At 43.0% G+C, this 13,279-nt stretch overlaps 1 long non-coding RNA gene across 1 annotated transcript; it reads right to left on the bottom strand.

Moving 5' to 3' along the window:
• Nucleotides 1–2,890: 2,890 nt before the first annotated feature.
• Nucleotides 2,891–11,544, bottom strand: LOC125759607 (uncharacterized). Its single transcript, XR_007417236.1, has 2 exons — nt 11,354–11,544; nt 2,891–2,961 (listed from the first exon to the last, which is right to left on the bottom strand). It is a non-coding gene; the product is annotated as an uncharacterized LOC125759607 (long non-coding RNA).
• Between the last annotated feature and the right edge of the window lie 1,735 nt (nt 11,545–13,279).

Genomic DNA, 13,279 nt, shown 5'->3' with positions numbered 1-13,279 from the left:
AACATCTATGATGTAGTTTCAGGTTCCCGCAAGCAAAAGCATGGCCTTCGAGATCGTATTTGCGGAGTGATGGCGTCTGTGACACACTAGTTAGCAAAAGTAAGGTCTCCAAGATCTGTGTCTGTTGACCAGAGCTGTTGCACTGGCATGGGCTCATCATCAAAGGTGCTTCGATGCCACGCTTCCCGCGGCCTGATCGTGTGCCTTAGCATTTTTGAATCACCGGAATGTGACATGCCATGAACAAGAGTCAGAACACTTCTGAGGAAGTCGATGTGCACTCCCATTTTTTTTTCTTTAACATTGCAGCTGCTCCAACAAAAGCACCCCCCACCCCTCTTTGCCAGCAATTTCAAGTTGAAGGGGTGCGCTTGCTCGTAATTTTATCGTACACAAGTCTGACACCCATAATGTGCCATGTGGTGTGCTGAGCTTATGTGTGTTTCCCTTCTTGTGCCTTTTATCTAAACATGCAGACAGCATACCCACACTTCCATCCTAACATCGTACAAAGGTTTGCCTGGATAGTTAACGACTAACTACAGGCCTAGCGCTCTAGCTTAGCAGTTGCTGTGCAGCTCTTTAGCTATCAGCTACCACATCACTTAATGTGATAAGCAAGTAGAAGGTGCCACACTTCCTTATTCCAATACAAATGCAGCAAGCAATGTAACAAAGACTAGAGGACTCTCTGCTGCTTGCATTTGCAACCAAAAATATTTCTAACCTATCAAGATGGACACTACTTTGTATGCACACTTTAACATTATATAAAACCCCGTCACACTGGCAATTTAGTGTCATTTCAGCGAGTGCACTTACGCCCCCAGATGGCACTTTGGCAGGGCGCTGCTACACGAGAAAAGGGAATGCACTTTGAAATGATTGTAAGGCGATGGGTACTTAGTCCACAACAGTATTTGTTACTTCATGCAATGTTTCTTAACTAATTGTGTTACAGCTATAACCCAGCCCTTAAATAAAATTTACGTACAAAGCGGCGGCTGCAGCCATTGCCACGCGTGCGCTGGGCATGCCCCTGGCGGTCGGCTGTAAACCTGCCGACAACCTAGAATAGCAAAGTAGTTTTTTGTATTATAGTATGTTTTAATGCATAAAAATATCCTAATAAAGAAAACGATAGTGCAAAAATGCTATGAACTCGGCTTCGGATAATAATTTATTTATTTTCGAGCCACTGCTATCGAGGCTAAACACTCCGTCTCGGCGAAGTGAGTTTGGCGAACGCACTCGCCGGCAAGTGCGCTTTGCAGCGAGTGTCACTAAACGTTCCCGTGTGACAGCGTGCGAATGGCACTAGCGGCGAAGTACACTCCCTCAAAGTGCACTTAAGTTGCCTCGTGTGACAGGGATATAAGTCTCACGTTGCGACCAACCACCACAGCACATCAAATCTGCTTGTGACCAAGACACGGCACAGAGGGTCTCTAAGCAAGACACAACAAGATTTCACAGAAGCTTGCTGTCCACAGCTTGTAGTCAGAATATAAGAATATGAAGTAGTTATCCTGTAGGGTGTGTTAAAGATCAAGAACAACTGCAGTGCAAAAATTACGAACAGAGTTCTATGACAGCACTACTTGTATCGTTTCTGCAGTGTTGTCTGCTACAATAACCTCTGCAGTGTTGTTATACTTCAAAAACAAAACCCTTACCATTGGTATGACAGGTAATAAAAATGGCAAACTATCAAATAAAGAAAAGGCATTTGCCAACGTACAATTTAAGAGATACGCCTTAATGAAGAGCTGCACCAGATTTCAGCCCCTGAGGGTTGACCAATATGAGCCTAAAACATGGCAAGGCACAAGGCCAAGACATGCACATGGTGGTTCTTTCCATATGACATAAAATTAACATGTGAACCTCTCAAGCATTTGCACATTGAACTACTAAGGCTGTCTCGTAAAACATCCGTTAGAAAAATTAGAAATGGTCCGTATGATGCTTTTTTGTTAATACTGAGGCACAACTACGGAAGTCAAACAGCTAGTGCCACACATGTAGTGAAAACTCAATATACACAAGGCATGCCTTGAATGCCCAATCACTCTTAAGAGCAAGTGCCAATTAAATGTCATAAGGAAGCATGGAATGCACATGCAGCGCAGCAACCGTCATTACTTATTCACCTATGTTGGCTGTTTTCTTATCAGCTAATCTAAAAAAATAAAAGGACAAATGAGAAGGAATGCGTGCCTTTTAAAAATGACCATAGCTTAAGGAGAACTAAAGAGAAAAGTTATTGTATCTGCACTGGTAGACTGCCTTTCTAGGATGACAGAAACCCCATTCTTACTATGAGGAGAGCTTCAAACACACACACCAATCTGTTTAGGCTGACAAAACAGAACACTATCTCCACCATCATTTTCACGGTGACAATTTGCTTAATAAAGAAAAACAAACAAAAAAGGGGAAATGGCTATGGCCGTTTAGGTTGCTCCTCATTATGTGCTGAAGTGTCAATTATTTTTACTGCATGCAGGCACCCCAGCATTGATAATGTGTCTTCTTTTTAATTCTGGGCCATAAAGGAAGCTTATATGTTCAAGAGAATTTTTAAGTTCATTCTCACTCTGAGCCCGATGCCATGTTTACTAATAACACAGTAATGCATCCCAAACAAATGTCAAAATCCACAACATCCCAATTGACTGGTGTGGTGACTTTTCAAGGCAAAGTTTCACTTTTGCGTCTTCTCGGCTTTATATAGAAGAAAAACTTGTGATTTACTCACTCATGTATAGGCACAGCAACAAAGCATACAGCCTGTACACAATTCAGAATGATAATTTACCAATATGCACTAGTTTCCTTGAAATCACTCACCTGGCCTCAGCAGTGGAGGCACAGTGGCCTGGTACTGTCGGCCTACTCGAATGCGGTTGCGGTTGTTGTTGCGAGACTCATTCTCCCAGTACGAGTCAAAGTCCGCATCTGCATGACGATAACATAGTAGGCAACCCGCACAAGAATTTGCATAGCCACATCAACACAGCAATGCATATAAGACAAAACTCTTTTTCATCCCTTTCGCACACTACTTGAACCACGTCAACCACTTCTTGAGCTGGCAGGATTGCCTGCCCAGCCACCAGTGAATGAAAAGCCATTGCAAGAATAAACAGTGTGCATTACAAAAGCGCACCAGTTTATTTGCATGTATGCTTGAATATGTACAGTTTCTCAGATTGCTAATAACAATAATAATAATAATGATACTTAATTGCTAGGGTTTTACATACCTAAACCACAATATGATAATGAGGCATGCCGTAGTGGAGGGCTCCGGAAATTTTGACCATCTGGTGTTCTTTAACATGCACTGATGACGCACAGTAGATGGACCTTTAACATTTTGCCTCGATCGAAATGCGACCGCCGCAGCCGGGATCGAACCCGCTGCCTTCGGGCCAGCAGCCGAGCGCCGTAACCACTGTACCATCACAGCGGATAGATTTCTAATAATACAGCACATACATAATAATAATAATAATAATAATAATATCTGGGGTTTAACGTCCCAAAACCACGATATGATTATGAGAACGCCGTAGTGGAGGGCACCGGAAATTTCGACCACCTGGGGTTCTTTAACGTGCACCTAAATCTAAGTACACGGGCCTCAGACATTTTCGCCTCCATCGAAAATGCAGCTGCCGCGGCCGGGATTCGATCTTGCGACCTTCGGGTCAGCAGTCGAGCGCCATAACCACTAGACCACCGTGGCGGGGCTACAGCACATACATAAGACTTGCTAATTGTATGTACTTTAAGCAAAGCATACTCCTTGCTTCAGGTGGACATGTGCCCTGCCAGAGTTATGTGTACTGTCCAGTTTACAAAATGCCATTGTGAAGCAGAATATGCAGGTTATAAAAGCTCTATTTCTCTTTTGTAGTAATTAACCCTTGTATATATCCGGGAATTCGCATGAAAAAGAGAAACACAAATGTTTATCAGCACGTGCTCCATGTTGTTGGGAATTCAAACTCCCAATGGGGCCTCAAGGATTTCAAAGTCAAAGCATGTGCACTCCTGAACCCACACACACTTCAGAGTGCACTGCCCAATATTACATAATTATGCTGCTCCTCGAATTTGTATGGCTTTCCTGTTTTGTCAGCTCCTCTACACACATAAGCAACAGTGTGGAGTAAAACTATAGTGGTTCTTATAAATGTTTTCTATAAAGTTCACTAGTGTAGCTGTTGGAGCACGTTGGTAATCAATAAGTACATTTAGCAAAGCACGAACCAGACAAGGATGAAAAAGCACATGTGTGTGTTATGTGCATCTGCGTCCGTGTTCAGTTTGCACTTTTTCGTAACCATCTCAAACAACTTCTATTAGGCTTGCCAACCGAGTTGAATGTTTAAAGCAGTTCTCTCGGATATGGAGCATGCAAAAGAGGCCACAAGTGATGACAGACTGATCTAAAGTAAATTTCATGTTGCAGCAGATGCAAATGATGCAGTCAGTAACAGGTTCTAGGCACCCTGAAAGGCAACTGTGGTTGGGAAAAGCTTCAGTATTGCTACTTTGTTCCACAACATACCAGCTTGGGCCATTAATGGCATACAAAGATATTTTCACAGTATTAGAAACTCGCACTTCTCATCTATAGAAGGGCGACACCTAGCAAATATGAAAGTTCAAAAGCGCGTTTTAATCTGAAACTTAGGTTAGTCTCGAAATGCCAGATCAGGCGGTCACTGACATTCTTGTGACATCACACAAGAAAGAGCAAAACATTCTGACGAAGTGTAGCAGTAAAGGTTGGTACAACGATGCTGCCCACACACAAAAGAATAAGCAAGCAAGAGTGCCGCATGTGTACATATGCACTTACATGTGGGCAGCCACAGCGATCACAGGTACAAAAGAGTTAAGGCATCGCGACGACATAATGCGTACATCTCCCAAGTACTGAAATGAAAACTTGATTATTGAAAAAACCCATTACCCATTACTGCTTAGGGTGCCCTTACCACTTGCTAGTATCTTTTCTAGGGCACAAACCTTTAAAGGGAATCGGCAAATGGCCAGAACGTGTGATTATGTCCTAGTGAAATTGAAGAGACTGAATAATAGAGCCTGATTCAAGCATCCTTTCTCCTCGCATTTAAAAGTCACAAAAAAAGGAAATAAAAAAGGTATGTCCATACAGCCTAGCGGAAGACCCTTAAGTCGGGATACTGGAGTGTTCTGTTTTCCGTACGTAGTCTGAGCTTTCACCGCGCCACATATGTATACTAAAAAATTAGTAGGTACGTATATTATTATCCATCCCCGGCTCTATTCTGTGCTGCTTACAAATGGCAAAAGGAGTTGCATGCTGAGAAGCAGCACTGCTTTCGCGGCACAACTAGTGAAACATGTTGAGCCATGGCACATGCGCGCAGAGTGCACGATGTGCAAGCCAAACCGCCGCACACAACCATGAACGCTCTAGCGCTTCCACTGCTTGCAGCATGTATTTGTGTGTATGACTTCACAGTCTCCGCAGATCGAAAAATTTTGATCATGAGAATGTTTCAGGGCATTTCTCTGTTACCATTCCGTGATTAGATACTCTGACCAGTAAGCACACCTGTTGCGCCAAAGAAAACAGGTTCCATAAAAATTGGCCAGTCAGTCCCTTCAATAAAAATGAACGAGGCCCCAAGCACCATGTCAGTACATTCAAGAATTGTATATGCTGGAGTCAGTACAAGCCAGAACACAAGCAAGCTGGGCAGGAATTCAAGTACACCATTTCCATTCTAGGCGGACAATTAGTGCTGTGCAACAAAAAGATGCCCAAAGGTTGCAACTGTTTCTAGGGTGTTGGTATATTGGGAAAAGAAAACCTTGTTTTTTAGCTGAGGCCGAAACCATATCAGGAATGCCTGTTAAAAATTTGCCACGACTTTCAATTGTTCATCCTACAACTAACAACAAAATTACCTGTCTTAAACATGCAAAAGTGCTTCACGTTGTGAAGGCGGTGCTGCAATTTGAACTGGGCTGCAGTACCGGTCATTGTAGTCTATGCCTATAATAAGCGTAGACTATATGCAATTCCTGGGGAGTCACCAATTAATTCATTTCTCACTTATTAATCTGAGAAACGCAAAAGACATCACATTTTTCGGCCTCTGATTTTATTTCCTAAGGTATGTTTTATTTTATAGCATTAAGTTATACAAAAGGGTGACACTAATACGAAGAATTATTACATTGTGAACTGAGAGAGCCACTGTAAATAACCATAATTTATAATGTGCTTGTTAAAATATCACTGGCTCACAATTTCTTAGAAAAGGAATTGATCAAGCGGCTCACTTCTTTGTCACACACAGCCTAAGAGATAATGAGACCAAGGAAAGTATACGGGCATATTTGCAGTGTTAACTGTAGCGTAGTAATTATGACACAAATGGAAAAGAATTAAGGTGGACAAAACGATGACTTGCTGTCGTGGAGGGCCGAACCCAAACCTTCAGATTATGCGCCCGTGCTCTACCAATTAAGTTACAGCAGCAATCATTCCCTTGTGCACTTTACTGAGTACTTCTTGCGTGTAATCCTGGAAGCATTACCAAGTGCTTGTTAGTATTACTGCTACAAGTACTAGTTTCTGAGCTAGTGCAAAATTTTTAAAGCAGTAGCTTTTTTTTTTTTCAACAAGCGAAGTTCTTTGACAATGTCATTACATCAGCATCGGGCTATATGCCTGAAGATCACAAACACTACTGCACTCAGGCAATCAGGAACAAAAAACAAGAACTAGACGAAGGTTGTGCTAGCATCTTTTTGCCAGTTAGTGTTTCTTAATCAGTTATACATGATAAAGCATACCGCGTCTCACATCTAAAAGGGTCACACTCGGCAAGTACAAAGGTTGCTAAACATAGCATACTTTGATACAGTTGTAAAGATGCCATTCCTAACACCAGCCTAAAAATTACTTATTGAGTTGTTGCATGATTGACAATATTATTGAGCACAAGAAGGAAGGAAGTTGTGTCCTTCCTTACCCTCAACAATATTGGTCAATGGTTTCATGAAAAGACAAAAACTTGCTCATGTGTTGTAAATCAAGCTGGGGTATAATGGTGTTGCTCATTTATATAAGAGAGTGGGCATGCAATCCTCCTTCCATACAAGCCCATTTGCAGAGCTGCAGAGATCATAGGAGCAGAGCTACATTGATGTGATGACTCATCAACAACCCAAGTATTGAAATTCGGAATTGGCTCAAAGGAACAACAATTCCAGTGAATTATTCAAAGCACTTCATGCTTGCCAGCACACTTTCCAAGTTTAAAAATCTGTGCCCCCATTAACAGGTTTAATTACGTACAAGTTCAATTTTACATATAGGTAACACAGCAAAAGGCTGTAGATTCAAAGCCGTTTACTGGTAATGTGTAGCTGAAATATTTACTCATTTTCTAATCAGAAGTATAATAGGAATAACTATCAATTCCACTTAAGACAATCAGTGTTGCCCACGCAAGCAGGCTTTCTTTTGTTGCGGCCTAATTAAAAATACCTCAGAACCAACACAGCAGCACTTTGAATTGGATTTCTTTTGTTAAAAATTTCTTCATTAAAACATGTAAGCCTTCGTCTGATTCATCAATACCAGCAAATGAAAGAAAATTTTCAGCGACCTTATTTGCAGCCACAAGATAACCTGTATGGGCTTCTTGTAAGGGGACACTAAAGTTAAATATTAAGTTAATTCAGACAAATAAATGTATTCATTCAGAACCTCGTTTACCAATCACTGTATAATTATTAAATGAGAAAATGAGGTCAAGCTTCATATATGAATCTCGCATCAAAAACCTCAGCACATTATTGTCAGTGCGATGTGACAAATTCCATGTCTTTCCCCTCATCCCCCTTCTTTCATTCAAATGAAGGAAAGAATATACTTTTAAGGGCTCGTTTTCTTTGTCAGACACAATATTAAACGAGAACTAACAGAAGATAATGCAAACGAAAACGATCAAAGCCTTTTTTGCATATTTTAGCCACACTGGTTCCAATAAAGTTTTCTGAAACTTGCTATGTTAAGACCTGTGTCCCTTAAAACAGGTGTAACTCATACTTTTAGTGCCAAACGATTACATAGGCGCTAGCAGACACTGCCCAAAACTTACGATGTGATGGCAAACTGGTGCGGGCAGTGTCACCACTTTGCATTTTCTCGCTACCAAGGGACTTCTCGTGCTAAGGTGGTGCTTTTCGGTATTGTGAAACCGTAATGTACTAATACCAAGAAAGATTGTTTTTCTCATTAGTGCCCCTTTAACCATCAAAGAAAAAAATGCTTTGTGCTACAGACCAGGCACGTAGGCAAGGGGGGGGCCCGGGGGGCCCCGGGCCCCCCCCCGAAATTTGTCCGGCCTTCTATATTCCTGGGCAACTTTTGTTTATTTTTTGCCATGGAAATACTTTCTTTCGGAACAATTAGGCCTTGGGCCCCCCCCCCCCCCCCCCCGAAAAAAAAATTCTGGCTACGTGCCCTGCTACAGACACATGGATGATAATTGTTTTCTTTCGTGAATCTACTTTGTGAGCTTCTCGGAGAACTAGTCCACCACATTCAGTGTCCCTCTGCTGTCATCTACCACCCTCTTAATTTTCTCGCTGTAGAATGTTCACACTGCCGATTAAAATGAATCTTTTGTCAACTCAAAAGCTACTTTCCAAGTAAATTCGTGCTAGTTGGCCAATCTTTTTCCCTTTAGTTTCGTCCTTTAGTTATTATGAACAAATGAACACCAATGCAGACTTCTGTCATAGTCTTACATAATCTTTCTGCAATACAAGGTGCTTTTAAGCTTTGCGACATAATACAACATCCTGCACCACAGCTGACAACTTGGTATTAAAAGGGACACTAAAGAGCAAAACGATTTTTCTCATATTAGTAAAGTACTCTTTCGCGATACCAAAAGCACCACGTTCGCTGCGAGAAGACGCTTAGTAAGCGAGAAAACGCGCAAGAACAAAATGTAGGTGGCGACGCCACCTTGAAGTTTCTGGACCATTTGCCATGACGTCACATGTTTTGACGCCGCCTACTAGGGACTACATAGTTCCTAATCGGTAAAAAATGAAGTACATTGTCCTCTGAAGGGACCATAGACATAAAATACCAAGTTTGAGGTAAATTTGTTGGGCCAATGGCGCCAAGATGTGAATAAGTACACTTTGAAATCCCATGACGTCACGTGGGGAGCTTTCGGCGTGAAATTTAAAATGAAACTTTGAACTTTATTTTCTCTTCTATTAATAAACCTATGATGGTGAAATTAACGACATTAGAGTTCTCAGAGCACAATTTATCAATCTAAAACCGATTCATTGTTTCTCTTTAGTGTCGCTTTAAGAGGTACTGACACCTTTTTTCGAAGGAGAGTTTACTCTGCCATACAAATCTCCTGTATGCAGAGACGGCTCTGAACAAGTGTGAAGCTCAGCAAATGCTGATAACATATTTTATTTTGATATTAAAGTCAATTTTTCCTATGGCGCACCTACCGACATCGACACTATCGTGACGTCAGGCTACAGTACTAATTCTGGCAACTTCACGAAGCAATCTGGCTAGTTGTGGTGACGTCAGGTACCAAAACTTCCAAGATGGCCACTTGTGCGTCAAAAAAACATTCAAAATGGCCTCTTGTGCGTCACCAACGGAGCCATGGTACGGAGCGGCTGTGGAAACGTCACTATATATTGTGCGAGCATATGACAAGAAGCTAATACCGCGTTGCGACGTCAGGGTACAGTAGGAACCGAAACTAACTTTTAAAAATATACTGTAATTACTCTTTCAGGGTGTACTCGTGCTTAGCACTACCTTTTCTAGGCTCTTAAGAGCCTGGCCTTTCATTTGACGCAAAAAACGACAACTGAAAATTTTCGTGTCAGTAACCCTTTAATGCAAGTTCGAATAGGTTTTGTTCGCAGCAAATTAGGGCTCCCTTGTGAACTTCGCGAGTGTGCTGGACAAGTTGCGAGCTTTGAACTAGGAGACGAATGAAACCAAGGTCTCGATTGGACTCTAGCAGCTTCTGTATTAAAGCATCCTTAATTCTGTAGCTATATTAACACAAGACTTGTCATGTGTATTGTCACAACTAAGGAATAAATATCACAGCCCAGGTGCCTGTTACCTCATTGCACAACGATTTTTATTCCTACATAAGACTGAACTGCCTGCGTCAAGCTATAAGCACTCCTTACTACTCTTGAGACATTATACCAACAGAAGTTAAGGCAAACTCGATGTGCACCCATAATCCTTGCAGCATCTCTGAACATTCAGCCTACTACATAAACACACGAGGAAACCTCGAATGCTCTGCAAAGCGAAGGAGGCGAGTTTCGCCCACATTTCAACTTAAAATCAGGCAGAGTATTTCACTCATCATGTCATGGTACACCAAATCGCTTTCTGCGTAGTGCATATGCTCTTTCGTGCTCCTAACCATATGCAACTATATTCAACCATCTCTGACCACTCCTAGCCATGTAATCACAAGCCTGGCAGCAGACGCTATTAAACTTTTAACGGTTACGAGAAAGAGCCGAATGAACTTTGCCAACTTGCAAGCGTTGCAGGGCATCTACTCTGAAGCGTTTGCGCGTGCCATGCATAACGCAGGTGCGCTTATGAGGCCGCGTTTAGCGACGCCACACATGGCCACAGACGCTGTGCGTCGTGCATGGACGCAGCAGCTGCGATGTGCTTCGACACAGGCGTCGAAAGGTTCGTCCGGTCAGAGCCCGGAACAGGCCAGCAGTCGTACACGCCGAAACGGCCGCGAGCGCGTTTTCTCTCTCTCTCAGAGCAGAAAAGAGACGGAAAAAAAATATATGCCGAGCTTTTTTTTTTTCTCCCAGTTACGAACGAGGCTACATCCAATGCCGCGCGTCATACCCAGTCCAGAAATTGGTGTCGACGACGGAATCCGTGTTTCTCGCACGGAACAGGGCGAGCGGAGGGAAAGCGCAGCCGAGGAAAAAAATAAAAGCAAATTAGCGAAGCAGGAAGGACAGACTTCGCCGCTGGGCCGAGCGAATTTGCGTCCGCGTATCGTGCACCGGCCGCGCCCCGAGGCTCAGCTCGAGTGCGACCGAGCACGCACGGTGCACCCGAGGACGTGCTATGTACGCAAATCGCGCGTCAATTAACAGCAGCACTAATTGCGTTAAGCCCAACCATCATCGCTCGCTCGGCCGAGCGGTTTCCTTCCCCACCTTGCCCCCCAACGTCGTCGACGAGAGCGACGGCACTCGCTCGAGAAGTCCCAAGGCTTACCTGATACATCCATTAATGCACGATGACTAAACTTGAGGCTGTCCGGCCCTTTGCATGTTTCATGTTAGCGGACGCAAGCGGCGGGAGCTGCACGGGCTTTTTTCGAATGTTTACGAACTGTCCAAAATAAACTTCGGAATCCCACACAACCACGGAAACGCCGAACGGGTGAGGCGAACTTCCCGCGATCGACGTCGCACGTCGCCAGCGTAGGACACTTCAGACAGCGAAAATGAATGTGATCGCAGAGACTGCCCAATAGCGCGCAGATATTGTTAGACTACACGGAAAGTTATTAAAATTTGCTAGAACGGCACATAATGAAACCTCTCTGCGCAAAATACACAATGTTTGCGTATGTTTGCGTCTTTCGGCGTCTTTATTACCATTGGCATCGTCATCACAGCGTACGTGAAAATACACTGTAGTGAAAATAAGGGGAATGTTAAAAAAACGGACATCCGCATCCGTACATGGCGCATCAAAACCATGTAATCATATTTGCATAGACATTCATATGAATCATATACATGATCATATATGAATGCTCGTTTGTGTGCACTCGCTTCATCCACTGATAGCGAACGTATTCACTGATATGAAAATCGCAGCACCATTATTGTGCCCACGTTTTGAGTCAAGAGTCATTGCACAAGAACAGCTCATGCATTTGCTATTTTTGTCCAAGATAAGATTTAAAAAAAGAAAAGCTATGTTGGCTCTACTGCGGCGCGAAATCTGACGTGCGTTGGTTGTCTCAGAGGCCATGTTAATAAACCTTTAAACATGCACTCCTGTCGCAAGGTGGCGCTAGATAGCGCAACTTTGTCACGCAAAATGTTTGTTATGCAATATCGAGCTACGCTTAGCGTGCGTACTGTAGCAGAGGTTTTAATGTTTTGATGGCGCCTAGGACGTATTTTCAGTTCTCAAGCTTCTGGCATATGCAGCCAGCAAAAGCAGGGCCTTCGAGATCGGTTATGTTATACAGAAATGGCATGGATTTATGGTTTGGCTCCCAGCGAGCAAAAAAAAAAAAAAAAACAAAACTGATCTTGAAAGTAATGAAATTGTTCATTGCACGTGCCGTCTTAATGTGAGTCGAACTTCGGTTACCCAGAGAGCCAAATCACTTGTACATCACCCGCCCACAACAGACAATAACGCCAAGGAAAGTATAGGGGGTGTTATTTGTAGTCATTAGAATATAAATGTGAAGAAAGTAAAATGGACGAAAAGATAACTTGCCGCCGGCAGGGACCGAACCTGCGACCTTCGAATAACGCGCCCGATGCTCTACCACTGAGCTACGGCGGCTTTCGTCCTCCCCATATCATGCCGTCCACTTTATGGGGTATATATGTGGATTTAAACCTAGGAGTGTTAGTCAGCGCCGATCGCAGCAATGGAGTGTGGAACACTTTTTAAATGCGAAGCATTTCTTAGCGAACTTCTGCGACTTTGAGCGTATCTATCTATCTATCTATCTATCTATCTATCTATCTATCTATCTATCTATCTATCTATCTATCTATCTATCTATCTATCTATCTATCTATCTATCTATCTAGCCGCCTACGACTTTGTGCTCTCCTGGTCGATTCGTTAATCGAATGTACACCAAAATTGGTATGACGTAACATGACTGTATGACGAACATAAATGACAAGTCATAACATGAAAATCATGACACGCATGTCATGTACAGCATGATTTACATGCCACGCTCATGGTGCGCTGGCGGCCGTTTCGCTAGCTCTATATACACCAAAATAGGTATCTTGCGACTTGACTGTGTGACGCACATAAATGACACGAATGAACATGAAATCATGACACGCATGTCATGTACAGCATGACTTACGTGCCACGCTCATGGTGCGCTGGCGGCCGTTTCGCTAGCCTGATCAATCCCGAAATTGGTAT

This window comes from Rhipicephalus sanguineus, chromosome 8, assembly GCF_013339695.2.
Source record: "Rhipicephalus sanguineus isolate Rsan-2018 chromosome 8, BIME_Rsan_1.4, whole genome shotgun sequence".
Taxonomy (NCBI): Eukaryota; Metazoa; Arthropoda; class Arachnida; order Ixodida; family Ixodidae; genus Rhipicephalus; species Rhipicephalus sanguineus.
This window is presented reverse-complemented; position numbering and strand designations above follow the sequence as displayed.